This window comes from Artemia sp. Qi Xiang Cuo, chromosome 5 (genome assembly GCF_049724085.1).
Source record: "Artemia sp. Qi Xiang Cuo chromosome 5, ASM4972408v1, whole genome shotgun sequence".
Classification (NCBI taxonomy): domain Eukaryota; kingdom Metazoa; phylum Arthropoda; class Branchiopoda; order Anostraca; family Artemiidae; genus Artemia; species Artemia sp. Qi Xiang Cuo.
In genome coordinates this window covers 53,283,639-53,307,843 of record NC_142798.1, presented here as the reverse complement: position 1 = coordinate 53,307,843, position 24,205 = coordinate 53,283,639, and the positions used below count along the sequence as shown (strand labels likewise).

At 31.3% G+C, this 24,205-nt stretch overlaps 2 non-coding genes across 2 annotated transcripts; both read right to left on the bottom strand.

Moving 5' to 3' along the window:
- Positions 1-15,456: 15,456 nt before the first annotated feature.
- Positions 15,457-15,619, bottom strand: LOC148952267 (U1 spliceosomal RNA). The gene has a single exon (XR_016141824.1). It is a non-coding gene; the product is annotated as a U1 spliceosomal RNA (small nuclear RNA).
- Positions 15,620-16,200: 581 nt separating this feature from the next.
- Positions 16,201-16,392, bottom strand: LOC148952266 (U2 spliceosomal RNA). The gene has a single exon (XR_016141840.1). It is a non-coding gene; the product is annotated as a U2 spliceosomal RNA (small nuclear RNA).
- Positions 16,393-24,205: the final 7,813 nt, after the last annotated feature.

Sequence of the window (24,205 nt, the reverse complement as noted above, 5' to 3'; positions counted from 1 at the left end):
ATTCTGAATATTTATTGCTGTTACCTTTTTTGTGGGAACGATTTTTTCGTAGTTACAATTGTGATACAATGTTTCGCTACTTTTTAAATTTGACATTTAAGTGTTACTTGAATTCTTTGGGTTTATATTCTGGGCAATTTTATTTTACCTGAACAATTTCGAGATCTTGAAAATTGATTCCATGACATAGCATCCTTCCCATTTTTAACGATGTCCTCATCGTTGTGTTACCCTGCTCTTTATAGTCTTTGAAATTTTGATCACGCTTCCCCCCCTTTTTTTCAAAAAGTTTGATTTGTTAATTGTTACGTGAATTAACTTAGCTTTGGTAAGATATATATTTTTCATTTCATGTTCCCGGTTGTTTTATAAGACTACATTTTATAAAACATAACTTTAAATTCCACCGCCTGTACAATATATTTGAAGAAATGGTCAAAGTGTTTCTATTTACCAACAGATTTATTTATATTATTACTTAATAAGTATTAGTACCTCCACATAACATTAAAATTTCTTCTCCTGATATGATAATAATTTTACGCGGTTCTAACTAATTAAGTTCTGCCTTTGCGAATAATTTATCACTTAAAATTGTACATCTTCTCCTTTTCTCCAAACTCGACTATACTGCAACATGACACTGTAATGAGACTATAAGGAACTGACTTCAATACCACTGATATATATAAATAAAAGGTTGCAAACAAAAATTTTCAAATATTATAATTTTTAAAAGTTAAATTTCTGATTTCAACTTTTGTGTAATGCAATTCACAATTATCTCCAAGTGATTAATAAAATTTTCTCAATATCCAATGAAGATATCAGTTAGATACATAAGATTCGCGCTTACTTAATCATTCTACGTGTTTTTAATACTCACATACGTTGTCACTTTACTTTGCTCTTCCATTCAATAAATTACTGGGGTGGCTAATTGTTTATGGTTTGTCTTCATGGTACTTCACTTTTTGGCACTCGTTCCTTGGAATAAATGTTTATGTTGTTCACATATATGACTACTTGCACAAAATTGTCCGAGCGTGGTTTTCTACGTCATATACGAGGGGTTGATGTCATAGATTTGTTGAGCTGTTTCCTGGGTATATGACATTTGGGGAATTAATTACATGAAATAGGTATCTTGATCGTTGGGCTGGGTATCTCCTTATGGGCACTTTTATCCTCGTGAAAATCTAATACTCGTACAGTCTTTATTTTTCGTAAATTGCTCACAGTTAGTCTTTCTTTTATGTTGTGCGTGTAGGGGTATTGATGGTTGAAATAGAATCTTATATAGGTTCTATGTCTGAATCAGTGTGTATGATTCTTGTTTAATTGGAGTATGGGGCAAAGGGGGATTTCAAAAACATCTTTCCATGACATAAATTTTCCTCTAAAGTCAATTCTGATGTTTATAGCGCTCTATGTCTTAGCGCTTTAGAAATATTTAAAAAAGCTTCTAAAGTAGAATTTTGGGAAATTTTGAGTTTGGTGGGAAGAAGGATTTCAAGAACATCTTCCCATAACATAATTTGTCCTCTGAAAGTTGATTCTGATGTTTATAGCGCTCTATGTCTTAGCGCTGTAGAAATATTTAAAAAAGCTTCTAAAGTAAAATTTCTGAAAATTTTGAGTTTGGGGGGAAGGGGAATTTCAAAAACATCTTCCCATAACATAATTTGTCCTCTGATATCGAGTCTGATATTTTTAGCGCTCTATCTATTAGTGCTTTAGAAATATTTAAAAAGCTTCTTAAGTAGAATTTTAGACATTTTTAAGTTTTGGGAAGGGGGGATTTCAAAAACATCTTCCCATGAAATAGCTTGTCTTCTAATGTCAATTCTGATGTTTGTAGCCCTCTATCAATTAGTGCTTTAGAAATATTTCAAAAAGCTTCTAACGTAGAATTTTAGAAAATTTTTAGTTTGGGGGAAAGGGGGATTTTAAAAACCTCTTCCCTTCATGAGCGCATGGACCTACAAAAATAAAAACATCTTCTCATAACATAATTTGTCCTTTAAAAACAATTTGGATTTATTTACTGGTCTATCTCTTGTCAAATCCTTTCCCTAATTAATAAAGTTTAATTGGCTTATCAACACAGAGTCGTCTTCTATCCCATGGGTCCTGCATGCTACTGTTAAAGGGGTTATGATAAGCAAAGTTGTGACATCACAAAGAGGTTCCAGAAGCAATGTCAGCTAGATAGTAAATAAGTTAAAGCGATGACTGTTAAACGAAAATTGGATTTTAGAAAATATTTTAATGAACAAGATTAAAAGCTGAAGTTGTGTAAGGTAAGCAGTGATTTATAATTATGATAGTAATATAGAATGAAATGTGAGCTAAAACAACTAGTAATTTGCAGTAATTTACCATTATATAGAGGGTAAGGGGAGGAGTGGAGGTAGGTACTTCAAAGTACCTTCCCGGGATATACCTTAGCATGTAGATCCATCCCTGAAAGTTTCATTTTTCTAACCCAACCCCTTTTCAAGATAGCCAAAATTAACTAAAGTATAATTTTACATAAAATTTATTTTTGAAATCAAGGAATGGGGGGGAAATCCCTGAGGCAGATACCCCCCCCCCCCGTGGTTGGCACCACTGGAACTAGTTTCAATAGCAAAAAAATTGTAGCACCATTCAATACTCTGAATTTTAGGTTCTTTGACCTCTGTAGGCCGGAATTCCTTCAGCACTTCCCTATGGGATAGCCTAGATCAAGTATCAAATAATTGCCTAATCTAGCTTAACGCAAAATTAACATACCATAGTTTAATTCAGATATTGAAAAGTCAATTTTTTACTTGGAAACAGTAGATTTTTCTTAAAAACAGTCGGTTTCTTCTTGAAGATAGTTGTTTTTCTTAAAATCAGCCGAATATTTGTCAACACAGTCGTTTTTTCTCAATAATAGTCGTTTTTGTCTGCATAAAAAAGTCGGTAAAAATGACCAGCCAGTCTATAAATACCCCCCCCCCCACATTTTGGCTAATAACGGTTCTTACGACACCTAGGCTACTTAAATATAGTTACTACTTACCATCAATACCATCAGACAATCCTATGAAATAAGACAAGTCTGTCTGGTCCTTTTTGCTAACTTGGCAATATTTGGGCTGTGCTGACAGGAGTCATGAAGTAATAGGATGAACTGAGAATCTCAAACGTCAAAGTTTCGTCGAGCCCGCAAAAATAACAACACCCTTCGAACACACTGGCCTCCCAGGGGACAAGCTGCCGACCGCCGACGGGTCATTAATTAAGGTCCATAGTTGACTTCTGCGAAACGAGTCGGACACGTTTTTGAAATCCCCAGTTTATGCAACAAAGGCATTTGCGAAAGATAAGAAACTTAAAGTTGGACAAATTTTACATACGGGAACAAATGTGGTATAAAAAGTCATTTTGCGGCATAATTGCGGCGTGTGGCAGGATCAAAATTTTATGCGGCATTTCTCTAAGAATCGCGGCGTAATGCCGCGAAATGCGGTACACGTGGCAACAAATACTGGCTGTCCCAAGTAGACCACTAGTCTCAGAACACTACACTAATATATAATAGGATACTTAGACAATTACAATGATTAGACAAGATTCCAAGGTCTTTTTAATACAACGGACCAGAGGCCAGTCCAGCATAAAATTAGTATCAGTCTACCCCTTCCCATAAAATGGATCTTTTACACATTTTTTATCACCCACACCTTCCTTTACTCGACAGACGCAATAACTAGGAAGTGGTGATTTCTCAATTTCCCGTTAAGCAGAAACCTGGCAGGATATATTCCTTATCTTAATAAAAAGTAGTATTTCTAAACTTTGTATTTGCGTCTTAATGTATTGAAAAGCCAGTGGCCATATACACAAAACACTAAACAAAAATACACCACGCAATAACACAAAAAATTTAAGTTGCTGCTTTCCGTTTTTTATTATGTAATCTTCATCAAAGTCTTCAGTTTTTTTCTGTGACACTAGTTAAATATACTAGTCGGCGTTGGATCTTCGGAGGTTGTAGTTATTTGCCGTTGCGCAAGGTGGAATTCTGTTGTCTATGTATCTACTGTAAAAATTTCTACAAGAGTTACACACATGGATGAGTTGATTATCACTACGACGTAGACTGGTATTTGTGCCAATGGAGCAGACTTGGCAGATCTAAAACCAAAAAAAACTACAGTTAAAATATCGTAAAGGCAATGAAAACCACGCTTTGCATTCAATTTCTCTGAAGAGGTCGCTTGCAAATAACCTGTTGCAAATGAAACAAATTGCAAACAGGAAGCAAAACAATAATAATAAAAAAATCAAAATGAGGAACTAAGAAAATTAAATTTAAAACAAACCATCAGATTATACACAGGATTTTGTGGCAAATTTTATATGAAAACTCAGATTGACACTTTAGGTAAGTTTAGCATAGCCCAAAATCTATATTGTCTCACATAATTTATGGCATTTGGCTTCTTTGTAATACAACTATTCTTAGCTCACAATTACATGGAAAAAAAATGATGAATCTAGCTTTGAATTATATGAATGTCTCTAGAACTCGACATATATAGGGGAACACGGGGTACTAAGTTTAAAATGATTTTTATTAATTAGAAGGAGTCAGTATAAAAGCTACAAAATTTCAAAAAAGTACCTTGTATTGTTGTAAACCAAGTTTCACACTCATATTGTAAGAAGTGAACACAATTATTATTTATTTAACTAAAATATAAAAAAAATGTCAAATAGCTAGGTTTCTTAACCTTTCATAGATGTGTGTTGTATGAAACTCATGATTTGAGATGTCTAGTTTGCTATTTTGAAACTTTCTGAGCTAGATTTCTTAACCTTTCGTAGGTGTATGTCTGGTTTTATTAACAATATTGGATTTTCTAATCAAGTTGGATTATAATTTTCAGAAATAAGAATATCCAATGTTCAAAATACATCTGATTTTATTAATAATATTGATTTCTTTTAATAATTGGGATACATTTTTGCATTTTTTTATAAAGTTGTGTTTTATAAGAACATCCATGTTTAAAATACATCTGATTTTATTAATAATATTTGATTTCTTTTAATAAATGGGTAAATTTTTGTATATATTTTTTTTTTATAAAGTTGGGTTTTATAAGAACATCCATGTTTGAAATACATCTGATTTCATTAATAATATTTGATTTCTTTTAATAATTGGATGCATTTTAGCATGTTTTTTTTAATAAAGTTGGGTTTTAGTTTTCAGAAATATGATCATCCCAGTTTAAAATACATCTGATATGATTAACAACATTTTCTTAGCTAGGTTTCTGAACCTTTCGTAGATGTGTGTTGCACGTAACTCATGATTTGGGATGTCTAGTTTGCTATTTTGGACTTTTCTGAGGTAGAATTCTTAACCTTTCATAGGTGTATGTCTAGTTTTATTAATAATATTTGATTTTCTAATAAAGTTAGATTTAAATTTCAGAAATAAGTACATCCATGTTTAAAATACATCTGATTTCATTAATAATATTGATTTCTTTCAATAATTGGGCACATTTTTGCATATTTAAAAAATAAAGTTGGGTTTTAGTTTTCAGAAATATGAACATCCCAGTTTAAAATACATCTGATTTTATTAACAACATTTTCTTAGCTATGTTTCTTAACCTTTCGTAGATGTGTGTTGTATGAAACTCATGATTTGAGATGTCTAGTTTACTATTTTGGACCTTTCTGAGCTAGATTTCCTAACCTTTCGTAGGTGTATGTCTGGTTTTATTAATAATATTTGATTTTCTAATAATGTTGGGTTTTAATTTTCAGAAATAAGAACCTCCATGTTTAAAATACATCTGATTTTGTTAATAATATTTGGTTTCTTTTACTAATTGGGTACATTTTTGCATACTTTTTAATAAAGTTGGGTTTTAGTTTTCAGAAATATGAATCTAGCTCAGAAAGTCCAAAATATCAAACTATATATCCCAAATCATGAGTTTCATGCAACACCCATCTATGAAAGGTCAAGAAACCTAGCTAAGAAAATTTTATTAATAAAATCAGATGTATATTAAACTGGGATGTTCATATTTCTGAAAACTAAAACCCTACTTTATTAAGAAAAATATGCAAAATTTACCCAATTATTAAAAGAAATTAAATATTATTAATAAAATCAGATGTATTTTAAACATGGGTGTTCTTATTTCTGAAAAGTAAAACCCAACTTGATTAGAAAATCAAATATTATTAATAAAACCAGACCTACACCTACGAAAGGTTAGGAAATGTAGCTCAGAAAGTCCAAAATATCAAACTATACATCCCAAATCATGAGCAACACCCTTCTACGAAAGGTTAAGAAACCTAAGAAAATGTTATTAATAAAATCAGATGTATTTTAAACTGGGATGTTCATATTTTTGAAAACTAAAATCCAACTTTATTTTAAAAATATGCAAAAATGTACCCAATTTTTAAAAGAAATCAAATATTAAAATAGCGAATCTAAAATAGCGAATTAGACATCCCAAATCATGAGTTCCATGTAACACCCATCTACGAAATGTTAATACAACTAGCTAAGAAATTATTATTAATAAAATCAGCTGTATTTTAAACTTGGATGCTCATATTTCTGAAAACTAAATCCCAACTTTATTAAAAAAAAATATGCAAAAATGTACTCAATTATTAAAAGAAATCAAATATTATTAATAAAATCAGTTGTATTTTAAACATCGATGTTCTTATTTCTGAAAATTAAACCCAACTTTATTGGAAAATCAAGGGTTAGGAAATCTAGCTCAGAAAATGTTATTAATAAAATCAGATGTAATTTAAACTGGGATGTTCATATTTTTGAAAACTAAAACCAAACTTTATTTTAAAAAAAATATGCAAAAAAGGTCCCAATTATTATAGGAAATTAAATATTATTAATAAAATCAGATGTATTTTTAAAACCTATGTTCTTATTTCTGAAAATTACAACCCAACTTGTTTAGAAAATCAAATATTATTAATCAAACCAGACCTACACCTACGAATGGTTAGGAAATCTAGCTAAAAAAAGTTCAAAATATAAACTAGACATCCCAAATCATGAGTTTCATGCAACACCCATCAATGAAAGATTAAGAAACCTAGCTAAGAAAATGTTATTAATAAAATGAGATGTATTTTAAAATGGGATGTTCATATTTCTGAAAACTAAAACCCAACTTTATTTTGAAAAAATGCAAAAACGTACCCAATTATTAAAAGAAATCAAATATTATTAATAAAATCAGGTGTATTTTAAACATGGAGGTTCTTATTTCTAGTAATTAATATAAAACTTGATTAGAAAATCCGATAATATTAATTTAATGACATGTACTTTAAACATGGATGTTCTTATTTCTGAAAATTAAAACTGAAGTTTATTAGAAAATCAAATATTATTAATAAAACCATACATACACCTACAAAAGGTTAAGAAACCTAGCTAAGAAAATGTTATTAAAATAATGAGATGTATTTTAAACTGGGATGTTCGTATTTCTGAAAAATAAGAACCAACTTTATTTCAAAAATATGTAAAAATGTACCCAATTATTAAAGCAAATCAAATATTATTAATAAAATCAGATGTATCTTAAACACTGATGTTCTTACTTCTGAAAATTAAAACCCAACTTCATTAGAATCAAATATTATTAATAAAACCAGACATACACCTACGAAAGGTTAAGAAACCTAGCTAAGTAAATGTTATTAATAAAATTAGGTGTATTTTTAACATTGATGTTCATATTTCTGAAAACTAAAACCCAACTTTATTAAAAAATATACAAAAATGTGCCCAATTATTAAGAGAAATCAAATATTATTAATAAAATCAGATGTATTTTAAACACGGGTGTTCTTATTTCTGAAATTTAAACTATTAGAAAATCAAATGTTATTAATAAAACCAGACATACACCTACGAAAGGTTAGGAAATTTAGCTCAGAAAATGTTATTAATAAAATGAGATGTATTTTAAACTGGGATGTTCATATTTCTGAAAACTAAAACAGAAATCTATTAATATGCAAAAATGTACCCAATTGTTAAAGTAAATAAAATATTATTAGTAAAATCTGAAAATTATTAATTAAATCAGATGTATTTTAAACATGGATGTTCTTATTTATTAAAATTAAAACCCAACTTGATTAGAAAATCAAATATTATTAATATAACCAGACATACACCTACGAATAGTTAGGAAATCCAGCTCAGAAAAGCCCAAAATAGCAAACTAGACACCCCAAATTATGAGTTTCATGCAACACCGATCTACGAAAGGTTAAGAAACCTAGCTAAGAAAATATTATTAATAAAATCAGATGTATTTTAAACTGGGATGTTCTTATTTCTGAAAACAAAAACCCAACTTTATTTTTTTTAAATGCAAGAATCTACCCAATTATTAAAAGAAATCAACATGGATGTTCTTATAAAACACAACTTTATAAACATAAATGCAAAAATGTATCCCAATTATTAAAAGAAATCAATATTAATATTAAAATCAGAGATATTTTAAACATTGGATGTTCATTTTTCTGAAAATTATAACCCAACTTGATTAGAAATTCAAATATTATTGATAAACCCAGACATATACCTACGAAAGCTCAAAAAAGTCTAAAATAGCGAATTAGACATCCCAAATCATGAGTTTCATGTAACACCCATCTACGAAATGTTAATACAACTAGCTAAGAAATTATTATTAATAAAATCAGCTGTATTTTAAACTTGGATGCTCATATTTCTGAAAACTAAATCCCAACTTTATTAAAAAAAATATGCAAAAATGTACTCAATTATTAAAAGAAATCAAATATTATTAATAAAATCAGTTGTATTTTAAACATCGATGTTCTTATTTCTGAAAATTAAACCCAACTTTATTGGAAAATCAAGGGTTAGGAAATCTAGCTCAGAAAATGTTATTAATAAAATCAGATGTAATTTAAACTGGGATGTTCATATTTTTGAAAACTAAAACCAAAATTTATTTAAAAAAAAAATGCAAAAAAGGTCCCAATTATTATAGGAAATTAAATATTATTAATAAAATCAGATGTATTTTTAAAACCTATGTTCTTATTTCTGAAAATTACAACCCAACTTGTTTAGAAAATCAAATATTATTAATCAAACCAGACCTACACCTACGAATGGTTAGGAAATCTAGCTAAAAAAAAGTTCAAAATATAAACTAGACATCCCAAATCATGAGTTTCATGCAACACCCATCAATGAAAGATTAAGAAACCTAGCTAAGAAAATGTTATTAATAAAATGAGATGTATTTTAAAATGGGATGTTCATATTTCTGAAAACTAAAACCCAACTTTATTTTGAAAAAATGCAAAAACGTACCCAATTATTAAAAGAAATCAAATATTATTAATAAAATCAGGTGTATTTTAAACATGGAGGTTCTTATTTCTAGTAATTAATATAACACTTGATTAGAAAATCCGATAATATTAATTTAATGACATGTACTTTAAACATGGATGTTCTTATTTCTGAAAATTAAAACTGAAGTTTATTAGAAAATCAAATATTATTAATAAAACCATACATACACCTACAAAAGGTTAAGAAACCTAGCTAAGAAAATGTTATTAAAATAATGAGATGTATTTTAAACTGGGATGTTCGTATTTCTGAAAAATAAGAACCAACTTTATTTCAAAAATATGTAAAAATGTACCCAATTATTAAAGCAAATCAAATATTATTAATAAAATCAGATGTATCTTAAACACTGATGTTCTTACTTCTGAAAATTAAAACCCAACTTGATTAGAATCAAATATTATTAATAAAACCAGACATACACCTACGAAAGGTTAAGAAACCTAGCTAAGTAAATGTTATTAATAAAATTAGGTGTATTTTTAACATTGATGTTCATATTTCTGAAAACTAAAACCCAACTTTATTAAAAAATATACAAAAATGTGCCCAATTATTAAGAGAAATCAAATATTATTAATAAAATCAGATGTATTTTAAACACGGGTGTTCTTATTTCTGAAATTTAAACTTGATTAGAAAATCAAATGTTATTAATAAAACCAGACATACACCTCCGAAAGGTTAGGAAATTTAGCTCAGAAAATGTTATTAATAAAATCAGATGTATTTTAAACTGGGATGTTCATATTTCTGAAAACTAAAACAGAAATCTATTAATATGCAAAAATGTACCCAATTATTAAAGTAAATCAAATATTATTAATAAAATCAGTTGTATTTTAAACATTCATGTTCTTATTTCTAAAAATTAAAACCAAAATTGATTAGAAAATCAAATATAATTAATAAAACCAGACATACACCTACGAATGGTTAGGAAATTCAGCTCAGAAAAGTCAAAATATCACACTAGACATCCAAAATCACGAGTTTCATGCAACACCCATCTATGAAAGGTCAAAAAAACCAGCTAAAAAATTTTTATTAATAAAATCATATGTATTTTAAACTGGCATATTTATAGTTCTGAAAACTAAAACCCAACTTTATTAAAATAAAATACAAAAATGTCCCAATTATGAAATAAAATCAAATATTATTCATAAAATCAGATGTATTTTAAACATGGATTTTCTTATTTCTGAAAATTAAAACCCAACTTGATTAGAAAATCAAATATTATTATCATAACCAGACAAACACCTACGAAAGGTTAGGAAATTCAGCTCAGAAAATTCCAAAATAGCCAACTAGACATCCCAAATCATGAGTTTCATGCAACACCCATCTACGAAAGGTTAAAAAACCTAGCTAAGAAAATGTTATTAATAAAATCAGATGTATTTTAAACTGGAATGTTCATATTTCTGAAAACTTAAACCCAACTTTATTTAAAAAAATATGTAAAAATGTACCCAGTTATTAAAAGAAATCAAATATTATTAATAAAATCCGATGTATTTTAACATGAATGTTCTTATTTCTGAAAATTAAAACCCAACTTTATTAGAAAATCAAATACTATTAATAAAACCAGACATACACATATGAAAGATTAGGAAATTTAGCTCACAAAAGTCCAAAATAGCAAACTAGACAACCCAAATCATGAGTTACATGCAACACACATCTACGAAAGGTTATGAAACCAAGCTAAGAAAATGTTACTAATAAAATCTGATGTATTTTAAACTGGGATGTTCATATTTCTGAAAACCAAAACCCAACTTTAGTTAAAAATATGCAAAAATATATCCAATTATTAAAAGAAATCAAATATTATTAATAAAATCAGATGTGTTTTAAACACGGATGTTCTTATAAAATCCAACTTTAAATATAAAAAAATATGCAAAAATGTATCCCAATTGTTAAAAGAAAAAAACATAATATTCATAAAATCAGATATATTTTAAACATTGGATGTTCTTATTTCTGAAAATTAAAACCGAACTTGATTAGAAAATCAAATATTATTATTATAACCAGACACACACCTACGAAAGGTTAGGAAATTCAGCTCAGAAAATTCCAAAATAGCCAACTAGACATCCCAAATCATGAGTTTCATGCAACACCCATCTACGAAATGTTACAAAACCTAGCTAAGAAGATGTAATTAATAAAATCAGATGTATTTTAAACTGGAATTTTTATATTTCTGAAAACTAAAACCGAACTTTATTTAAAAAAATATGTAAAAATGTACCCAGTTATTAAAAAAAACCAAAAATTATTAATAAAATCAGATGTATTTTAACATGAATGTTCTTATTTCTGAAAATTAAAACCCAACTTTATTAGAAAATCAAATACTATTAATAAAACCAGACACACACATATGAAAGGTTAGGAAATCTAGCTCACAAAAGTCCAAAATAGCAAACTAGACAACCCAAATCATGAGTTACATGCAACACACATCTACGACAGGTTATGAAACCAAGCTAAGAAAATGTTACTAAAAAAATCTGATGTATTTTAAACTGGGATGTTCATATTTCTGAAAACTAAAACCCAACTTTATTAAAAAATATACAAAAATATATTCAATTATCAAAAGAAATCAAATATTATTAATAAAATCAGATGTGTTTTAAACACGGATGTTCTTATAAAACCAAACTTTAAATATAAAAAAAAAATATGCAAAAATGTATCCCAATTATTAAAAGAAAAAAACCTAATAGTGATAAAATCAGATGTATTTTAAACATTGGATGTTCTTATTTCTGAAAATTAAAACCCAACTTGATTAGAAAATCAAATATTATTAATAAAACAAGACATACACTTACAAAAGGTTAGGAAATCTAGCTCGGAAAGGTCCAAAATAGAAAACTAGACATCCCAAATCATGACTTTCATACGAAACACATCAACGTGTGTTGCTTAAGAAACCAAAAAGGTTAAGAAACTTTGCTAAGAAAAGTCTAAAATATTGTACCAAACATCCCAAATCATAGATGTCAAAAATCACACACCTACGACAGGCTATGAAACCTATGTAAGAAAAGTGCGAAATAGTAAATCCAGCACCCCAAATCATAGGTTTCAGACAATACACATCTACAAACGTTAAGAAATGTAGCTTAAATGTGATTTTTTATGCTTTAAGTATGTTTTATGTAATTCTATGACAGGTAAAAAAATTTGAAATAAAATTATCATGTTAAAAAGAATAAACTTCGAAAAAGTATAAAAATGGGGGGATGGGCCACAAAACTTTGGGGGAGGGAACCCCTTATAGGTCGGAGAGATTCGACCTTGGAGGTTGAGAGCCTTGGTGGCTAGGGTCATTGGTGGTTGTGGTCCTTGATATTCAAATACTTAATCATCTCACTAATCTCATGTTGTTTACTCGTTCATTCTAAGACATTTAAAATAATTTAAAATAAAATTATCATATTAAAAAAATAAACTTCACAAAAGGAAAAAACCTGGGGGCCGGGGCCCCAAAAAGTTGGGGGAGGGGACCCCGTGGAGGTTGGTGACAGTGGAACTTGGAGGTTGAGGTCCGTGGAGGCTCGGGTCATTGTTGGTTGCAGTCATTGATGTTCAAATCCATAATCGTCTCACTAATCCTATATTGTGTACTTATTCATTCTATGACATGTAAAAAAACTTAAAATAAAATTATCCTTTTCAAAAAAGTAAACGTAAAAAACCCCTAAAAAGTGGGGGGTATGGGCCCCACAAATTTGGGGGAGGGGGCCCCTTGGAGGTTGGAGAAAAGGGACCTGGGAGGTTGAGGTCCTTTGAGGCGAGGGTGATTGGTGGTTGCGGTCTTTGATGTTCAAATCCATAATTGTCTCAATAATCCCATATTGTGTACTTGTTCATTCTAAGACATGTAAAAAAAGTTGAAATAAAATTATCGTGTTAAATAAATAAATAATTAACTTTTTATATTAACAACACTGCTTAAATGATACTTGTGTAATATACAGTACACAATCGGGAAGTAAAGTTAGGTTAATTCCTAATGTCATCTTGACACTAATGGCTCCATCAAAAGTCAAGCACCTGAGAAAATGTGGCTGATTTTAGAAAAAAGGGGACCCAAAAATGGAGGGCAACTAGGCCCCCTCCCAATCTCATTTTTTTTTCCCAAAGTCACCTGATCTAAATTTTGAGATAGCCATTTTGTTCAGCATGGTTAAAAATATGATACATATGTCCTTTAGGATGACTTAATCCCCCAAAGTTCCCGGAGGGAGCGCTGAAAGTTATAAACTTTGCCCAATTTTAACATATAGTATTGGTTATTAGGAAGTATACAGACGTTATCAGGGGGATTTTTTCGGGTAGTCGGGGGAGGGGGGGGTTCGGGGTCATATGGGAGGATCTTTCCATGAAGGAAGTTTTCATGGGGGAAGGGACATTGCTATGAAGGGGGCACCGGATTTCCCAGCATTATTAAAAAAAAGATCAGAAATTTATTATAAAAAAAACAAGTTTTCAAACTGAAAATAAGGAGTAACATCAAAACTTAAAACGAACAGAAAATATTACGTGTATGATAGGGTTCACCCCCTTGTCAGTACCTCGCTCTTTAAGCCAAAGATTTTTTAGTACTTTCATAAGAGTTATTTATTCTAAATAACAGCCTTTGTGATTAAGGGGTCATTTTTAAAGAATTGAAAAAAAATTCGAACTTTAGCTTAAAGAGCGAGGTATTGACTAAAGATATATGAATATAGAAGTTCGTTACGTAAGTTAATTCGTAAGTTACGTATATTTATTACTAATAAAAACGTTCATAAATAAAATTAAACAAGTTTCGGGAAAGCCATTTAAAAAAATAAAAGTAAAATTAATATGAATTTTTTTTTGCAATTGTTCATGTACCGGTGAGCCAAAATCAAAACCTGCATTAATTCAAAAACGTTCAAAAATTTAAAAAAAAAAAAAGTTTTTTTTAACTGAATGTACGGAGCGACGTTAAAACTTAAAACGAACAGAAATTTTTCCGTATATTAAAGGGGCGGTCCCCTCCTCAACGCCACGCTAATTCCGCTAAATTTTGATTTTCTCACGACTCTATTTTTTTAAACAATAAAAACTTTAGCCGAAAGAGTGTGGTGTTGAGGAGGGGACAGTCCCCATCATATACGGCCTAATTTCTGTTCTTTTTAAGCATTAACGTCGTTCCTTACTTTCAGTTAAAAAAAACTTTTTTTTTATTTAATTTTAACAAGGTTCGAAAGCTACAAGGAATTCAATGTTCAATCAAGTAAATACGGGCAAAAAAATCACATGATGAGAAAACATATTCAATGAGCAGCAACTCATGGGCAACTTTAATGACATGGTACAAAACCTACATCCGCAGAAAATAACATAAATATTCAGTAATCAGGCTCAAAAATAATTGTAATGTAAGTGAGTGGTGGATCACAATGGCTGTAGCCAAAGGCCCCCCTTTTTAAATATTCCAAGAACCATGAAGGTAGTGAAGGAGTATTTAGTTTGATATGTTGCCAACGCAATTAACTTGATGAAATGTGTGGGGACCAAGGGCATTTCACTTTTTAAGACTAGCCTTTGTGACTTTATCTAAATTTTAAGCCATTTGATTCGATTCCTAGTTCAAATTAAAAATCAATATTTAATAATTACAGAGTATTTTCTAAAACAAAATGCATCAGGAATCTATGATTGTATGATTTTAGCTTGCCAGTTCGGCTTAAGATCTTTCATTCGTCAATAATTACAGAGTATTTTTTAAAACAAAATGCATCAGGAATCTATGATTGTATGATTTTAGCTTGCCAGTTCGGCTTAAGATCTTTCATTCGTCAATAATTACAGAGTATTTTCGAAAACAAAATGCATCAGGAATCTATGATTGTATGATTTTAGCTTACAATTCAGAAATATATGACATATAAATGAGGCCCAAATGATAGAAATTTTTTAAAATATAGACGGGGTCCGCGCGAACGCAGTCCTCCACTACCAAAAATTACGCGTTTGAGTTACCCCCATTGGGGTAATCACAGGGGTCATCCAATCCTAAGTGCATTTGAAAGCCCTCACCCTGGCAGTTCCTCCTTCATGATTATAGCAGCTCTCCAGCCACGTAAGTATGTTTAGTTAATGTCACTCAGAAACTCCAATTTATTAGCCAGATGCAGGTTTACAAAACTTTTTCACATCAATGAATTAAGTCTCTAAATTATTTTTGAAAATAGCAATGCCCCATTTCATTTTCATATGCAAACGTCTTAATCCTTTGAATTCAAGTTTACCTTTTTGAGAAAAGAAAAACAGGGGTTTCTCACTCTGTTATCAATATTACTGAAAAGTCTAAACTTATTTCTGAGAACCCAGTGGTCGTTCTACTGATTATCACAAAAACAATCACTTCAACACTTCTGTTCGAATCTTGGTTCAATTTAAATTACAGCATTTAATAGTTGCATACTATTTTCGAAAAAAGGTGCATGGGAACTTCAATCCAGGTTGGGGATTTTAATTTAATCATGGCGAATGGTCATTGGCTTTTTCACCACTGAATTTCCGTAAATTATAAACAAAGTTTCTTTTTTTCAGATGAAAAAAAATTCAATATATTCAAGAGCAGGGAACTACAGGTGTGGTTTCTAAAAAATTTGAGAAACGCATTATGAGTCATTGATTAGGGTTCATGGACTTTGATTTCCCCTCGAAAGGGGTAAGCCGATCCTGGAAGTACTGCAATACCGGGCCAACACGTGAAGGGAGCGGAGCAAGCCCCGACATCCCTCCGGTTTCCCAAAATCAGTTTAATATTCTGGGCCCCATGTAGGGACGGTATCAGATATTAAGCTGATAAGAACATATACTACACTTTGATCTTAGCCAAAAGGCCGAGAAGCGATAATTCAACAAGGATTGTCAAAGACTATATAAGGATACGAGTAAGAAAGTTTGTCACAAATTTAATTTCGGTTGCAATACACAAATGACTTTCAATTAACTTATCACTTTGTCTTTAGATTTTTATAAACATTTCCCATAATATCAAAGTTTATTGCAAATTTTCATGGTAAACGGAAAATTTGCCAATCAAGACTTGGAAAAAATTGTCATTCAAAAAGCCAAAATCAGACAAAGATAAAAAAAAACGCAAAAGAAAATTAAATAATTTGAGAATGGTGTATTTTGATTTAGCTCAATTTTCCATTAAACCTGTCCTGACGATTTCAACGCAGTACCCTTAGCCGTTCCTGAGGTATCGCCCTTTTGACAAAACTGAAAGCATGAAGTGTCTCTTGTTTAGTTTAAAATCCTCGCGAAAAATACTCTGAAGTTCTGTACTAACTTCTAATTTTAATTTTAAATTTTTATACCAAAAATTTCTTTAACGTTACACGTTGGCAAAGCCACGAACATCTTAACGTAGAAAAAATTATATTTTCATAAAAAATAAGATTGCATCGATTTGTGACATCAGCAGTAAATTCTGTTTTCAAGGATTTTATATTTGTTGGAAAAAAACAAAAATAAAAAACTATTCAAGCCTACAAACGATTTCTTTAGCATTGATTTCAACTTTACGCATAACCAACTGCATTAGAAGGTGTGGGATTTTGCTTTGCATTTCCTGGTAATTAGTAAGCTACACCAAAGTGATAGATTTTAAAGTTTTATGTACCAAAGGAGTTACAACATTTAGGTGATTAGTTTTACTTACTGTTTTTCACGGTTTAACACTCTCCTACGAAATTTGTTGACTATAAGCAATGATTTGGGACAATCCAAATAAAAACGGATTACATACTTAGTTACATCACTTGCTAAATAATGCTATTTATTTAATAATAATTTCTGTCATTTATATAATAACAATTTCCGACAGTCGCTAAATCACAGGGTTTTTTCGTTATTTGCATTTAGGCTCCAGGCACCTCCTTCCTCACAGACCATTTTCTCTTGATTCTCATTCACCCTTCCCATGGAGAATTGCCTCTTGATTCTCTTTTCCCTTCAATCAGAGCCTTGTCTTTTGAATCGCTTTCTCCCGCCAGACAGAGTATTGTGTCTAGAAACAATATAAGGAACCAAAGAGACTAAAATCTTTGATAGTATTAAGCTAGAAACCCATGGGATCCCCAAATGAAAGGATTTGCCCCTATAAAATCTTAAAGTTCCTCATTTTAGAGGAACCTCCTAAAATGCAATGGAAACAGGATAATTTCTTCAGCCACATCGGCCTGACATAACATAAATAAAGAAAAACGAGCAAAAATGGGGCTTTTAAAGGCCAAATGAAAATACTGAAAAAACACAACAAAGCGAATATTTCGAGGGGACAAACGCCTCTTTTCTTCGGTGAGATACAAAAAAATATAATGAATGCTATCTCCGAAGAACAAGAAAAAAATTAAACTGTTGAAATTGAATTTTAATTTGAAAAAAACCAAAGAAAAAAAAATTGAAATATGAAAAAAAATAAAAAAAAGCCAAAAAACTGAAGTAATTTGAACAAAATAACTCATAACAATAGAATTGAGTCATTCAACAAAGTCTGTGATTGGCAAAGATATAGAAAATTGAACCGCCATCGACGGATACTAGCGAATAATTCACATTGACTTTCCGCGTTTTAGTTTTTGGTTTGTTCTTCAGCCACTCGCATTGATTATATTTTTTCGTTTCGCTTTGTTGTGTTTTTTCAGTATTTTCATTTGGCCTTTAAAAACTCCATTTTTGCTCGTTTTTCTTTCTTTATGGAATGGAAATACTGTTCCTAGACGAAGGAGGAATGAGGGCCCATAGAGAATGGGGACTCAAGAGCACCTAGGACTTGGCTCGCTATTGCACCGAGCTAAGAGTGCCTTTGAGCATTCCTTACCCACTTACAATTAGCTTCGCCGGATGTAATCTGCAAAAGATAACAACAAATGCTTAGCCGGTAACTTATCAACTGAAAAGCTGTATGCAACTAGGTGAATAACAACACTAATCATGTCTACTTTACTATAAACATAGCTTATTTAGAAATCCCTGGAAGTTCTGCCACATTGCATTAATTCGTTTCCATGTGCACTTATTTGATAAGTTGGCGTTTGACATTGGGGCTCAGTGGGAACTTCACTTGCTAGTTGATTGACATTTGATTGTCTTGGTTGCCACGTATTGTTACGAGGGCTAGGATTTCTTGTGCCGACGGCTCGCAGCATTTGTTCATTTTGTATTGACGAAAAATTTCTTTCGTTTCCAGAAAAATTTCTTTCGTTTCCCGTCGGGACAAAATATTCTCTCTTTTCGCTCGTGTTCCTGTTAAATATATTCGGACACACTGCACGTGAATTAAAATGATACATGTTTTGTCGCGTATTCGGGTTGGGGAACCGGTAATTATTTTGTCGGTTGAGGGAAGGATTTGAAAACGTAAATCCTTGTTGGTAAGGGGTGCGGAACGATGGGAGCCGTGAGGGATTATTTCTAAAACTTCCTAACCTTTTGGCATTTAAGATTGTTCTCCCGATCAAACAGTAATTAAAACTAGGGTTTATTAGTGTAGAGTTGTTTTTAGTAGAGCATTCCCTGGCAATATGTCCATGTGTATTACATGCGTAGTGTATAAGTGGGGGGTTGTTTACGTTGTTTGTCGTGTTTGTGGGTACAAAACGCACCTTTCTTTGCCTGGTAGGGGTTTGAGATCTATTTTGGTTCGGTTTGAGTGAATTATCTCTCGAAAAGAATCCTGGGGAAATTCCTTGTGATCGTCCCGGAGTTGAATTTTCTACATTATTTATTCTTGACTTATTGTGGTTTGCCACAATTGAGTCAATTTCGATCATTCTCTCTACTTCCTGGACTGCTAGCTCTAATAATTGAATATTTTTTTATATTAACATTCGATACAGTTTGGGGCTCAATCCTTGCATGAAAGCATTTAGTACAATTTTATCATAAAAAGGACCATATCTTTTCCTGTATATAGCTTCAATGGACGCCCTTACTTTGTGCAGATATTGTCTAACATTTTGAGTTTTATTAAAACATACAATTCCGTTCTTTAAATTATGTGTTGACCTAGTTTCTACAAATGATTCTCGTAAAGCCTTTAGCAATTTCTTTATTGCGTTTATTGGAAGGCTATCATCTTCCCCCATTGTATTTTCTATTTTTTTTTAAGAATGTTAGTGCTTGCCCCTTAAGTCTCATTAACAACATGCCTACCAATGATTATTAGTCCGTTGGAGTTACATCTACGAATAGGTTTAAATGGATAACAAATTAACGTACATCTTAATCACTTTTACATGTGTTAATTTATTTTTAATTTTAAACTTTTTCTGTAATGATTTTCTTCTTTAAAATTTGTTCTTTTTTATCTAACGACATTTTTTTTTTTTTTTTGTTTTTTTTTCAAAATAAATGAAAGTTCGGCACTGGTTCTATTTTTTGATATAAATATAATTTGGCGCGTATAAATTATATTTCTGTTATATTTTAAGGGGACTTAGGCTTAATAAAATATTGCACTTCAAAGCAAGCACAAATATGGCACTTTCAAAGCATTCAGAAAATGTCGCACTTTCCATGTGCTTAATATTTCTCAATAATCTTTTTTGTATAAAATTTTGTCACTGTGTTTATGAACCTTCAAACAGGCGCCGCACCAGTTCTAACGGGGGGTTTCTTTTAATAATTTGAACAAATATCGCGAATAAATGTTGATAAGCTCGTCACACGTTTCTGAGTAGAAATTCGTTTCATTGATCCAGGCGTTGATGGCTGTCTCTATATAGTGCTCCATATCTTTCTGGATGGTTCTGTGTGTAGAGCTGAACATGGGCCCTCTCCCACTATATTCATTTACTTCTTGATGAGAAACATGGCTTATAACTTGAGTGCCCTCCTCTAAATCTTCAGAAGCTGCAATAAAGCTTCTCATCACTAGGATGTCAAAAACTTTGGCGATAAATGCAAAAAGCGGTGGTGTAGATTAATAGCTTCTTTTGAATGTTGCACTGCAAGGGGTTCTTTTCTAAAACTTCTAAATTCTCTATCTATCCAAGCTATTGTGTAATCTTCAACTCGTGGGGGTAGATTATGCACAAATACGACTTCTTATATCCGGAGAAGGGTTTTTCTTAATGTATTTTCCAATTTTTGGGTTTCTGTAAAAACAGAGGTAGTCAGGACCATTATTCCTCTTTCAAAATTTCTCCCCTTATGTGGGAAAGCCGCCGGCATCGCAGGAGGATATCAGATTCCCTTTGGGATCGTAGGTTCGAATCCTACAGGCCGCGCCACTTCTAATGGGGGGTTTCTTTTAATAATTGGAAAGGGGTTTATACTTATTCTGCGCGTTAACAGGGGGGGGGGGTTGCTTTTAATAATTGAAAAGGGGTTTATACTTATTCTGTGCCAATTATAATGGGGGGGGGGGTTGTTAATAAAAAAGGGGGGATTTATATTTTATTATACCTTAATGTATTTCTTTGAATATGAATTACTAATTTAATTATTTCAGTGGGTAATTTTCAGTTAAACTCTTAGTTGACGGTTCGTGAGTAGCATACCTGAGTGGAGGCGAAATTTCGCATGTGGGGAACTTAAAAAAGCAGGTCAAATAGGGAGCTTGTATTAACGGCCATACTGATTCGAAATCAGATTGAATGGATTCAGGTTCCCTTGAGAGCGAGTGGAGCCATAAGGACAAGCTATCTTGAGAAATACTAACGTAAAGAGAATAAAAAAAGAAAGTGATGTATTTATTTACTCACATAATCGGAACAGAGCTTCGGGTATATCAAAACACTTGCAGTAAATGACACTAGGTTAAAACTGCTCACTGGTAATATAAGTAACGTTCAGCTCTAATGTATATTAAACTAACATAAGATAATAGGTTGAAAATTAGTCAACAATAAAACTGGCCCGAGTCTCAAGAAAGACACACAGAAGAATAAAATAAGACTGACTCCAAAACTGAAAAAAAGACTAACTCAATTTGCTAAGTTCGAAAGTACTATACTCTGTGATTTCGCCTAAAGTTACATTCAGGCGTTACCAAAGAGCGCATTATACTAATTCTATTGGTTCAAATTGTTTGTCCTCTATTACTATTGGCCGGTGATGTACCAATCAGCTAGTCCATTTTAACTAACTTTTGATACGATTTATGACTCTTTAAAACTTCACTTTGGAATTTTTCTTAGCGGAATGAAGTTTTTAGCTTATAATTAGAGCGAACTACATAGTTCTACATTGTATCTCAAGAAAATATTTTTTAAAGCTTTACCTTGTAATTACAGCGGAATATTTAGTTCTACTTTTGTATCTCGAGAAACTAATTTTTGAAGTTTTTACCTTGTAATTATGGCGGAATATTTAGTTTTATTTCTTATCTCAAGTGACCATCTGTTGATCACTTGGAACTTCAAATTCAAGATTTAGATTAAATGGTTGGTTGCATGTCATGTGAAACTGCTCATTCTGAATATTTATTGCTGTTACCTTTTTTGTGGGAACGATTTTTTCGTAGTTACAATTGTGATACAATGTTTCGCTACTTTTTAAATTTGACAATTAAGTGTTACTTGAATTCTTTGGGTTTATATTCTGGGCAATTTTATTTTACTTGAACAATTTCGGGGTCTTGAAAATTGATTCCATTACATAGGATCCTTCCCATTCTTAACGATGTCCTCATCGTTCTGTTACCCTGCTCTTTCTAGTCTTTGAAATTTTGATCACGCTTCCCCCCCCTTTTTTTCAAAAGGTTTGACTTGGTAATTGTTACTCGAATTAACTTAGGTTTGGTAAGGTATATTTTTTTTTTCATGTTCCCGGTTGTTTTATAAGACTACATGTTTTAAAACATCACTTTAAAGTCCACTGCCTGTACACTATATTTGAAGAAAGTGACAAAGAGTTTCTATTTACCAACAGATTTAGTTATATGATTACGTAATAAGTATTAGTACCTCCACCTAACATTAAAATTTCTTCTCCTGATATGCTAATAATTTTACGCGGTTCTAACTCATTAAGTTCTGCCTTCGCGACTATTTTATCACTTAAAATGGTACATCTTTGCTTTTTCTCTAAACTTGACTATACTTCCACCTGACACTATAATGATACGATACGGAACTGACTTCAAGAGCACTGATAGATATAAATTAAACGATTGCAAATAAAAGGTTTCACAGATTATAATTTTTTAAAGTTAAATGTCTGATTGCAACATTGGGGTAATGTAATTTACACTTATCTCCATGTGATTAAGAAAAGTTTCTTAATAACCACTGAAGATGTCAGTTAGATACATAAGATTCGCGCTTACTTATTCTAAGTGTTTTTAATACTCTCATATGTTGTAACTTACTTTGCTGTTCCATTCAATAAATTACTGGAGTGGCTAATTTTTTACAGTTTGTCTTCAAGGTATTTCACTTTTTGGCACTCGGTCCTTGGAATAAGCGCTTTTGCTGTTCATATACATAACAAAATGCACAAAATTGTCCGAGCGTGGTTTTCTACGTCATTTACGAGGGGTAGATGTCTTAGATTTATTGAACTGTTTCCTGGGTACATGACACTTGGGGAATTAATTACATGAAATGGGTATCTTGATCGTTGGGCTGGGTATCTCTTCGTGGGCACTTTCATCCTCGGGAAAATCTAATACTCGTACAGTCTTTGTTTCCCGTAAATTATTCACGGTTAGTCCTTCTTTTATGTTATGCCGTGTAAGGGTATCGATGGTTGGAATAGAACTTTATATAGGTTCTATGTTTGAAGCATTGTGTTTGATTCTTGTTTATTTGGAGTATGGGGCAAAGGGGGATTTCAAAAACATCTTTCCATGACATAAATTTTCCTCAAAAGTCAATTCTGATGTTTATAGCGCTCTTTGTCTTAGCACTTTAAAAATATTTAAAAAAGCTTCTAAAGTAGAATTTTGGGAAATTCTGAGTTTGGGGGGAAGGATTTCAAGAACATCTTCCCATAACATAATTTGTCCTCTGAAATCGATTCTGATATTTTTAGCGCTCTATCTATTAGTGCTTTAGAAATATTTAAAAAGCTTCTTAAGTAGAATTTTAGACATTTTTGAGTTTTGGGAAGGGGGGATTTCAAAAACATCTTCCCATGAAATAACTTGTCTTCTAAAGTAAATTCTGATGTTTGTAGCCTTCTATCAATTAGTGCTTTAGAAATATTTCAAAAAGCTTCTAAAGTAGAATTTTAGAAAATTTTTAGTTTGGGGGAAAGGGGGATTTTAAAAACCTCTTCCCTTCATGAGCGCATGGACCTACAAAAATAAAAACATCTTCTCATAACATAATTTGTCCTTTAAAAACAATTTGGATTTTTTACTGGTCTATCTCTTGTCAAATCCTTTCCCTAATTAATAAAGTTTAATTGGCTTATCAACACAGAGTCGTCTTCTATCCCATGGGTCCTGCATGCTACTGTTAAAGGGGTTATGATAAGCAAAGTTGTGACATCACAAAGAGGTTCCAGAAGCAATGTCAGCTAGATAGTAAATAAGTTAAAGCGATGACTGTTAAACGAAAATTGGATTTTAGAAAATATTTTAATGAACAAGATTAAAAGCTGAAGTTGTGTAAGGTAAGCAGTGATTTATAATTATGATAGTAATATAGGATGAAATGTGAGCTAAAACAACTAGTAATGTGCAGTAATTTACCATTATATAAAGGG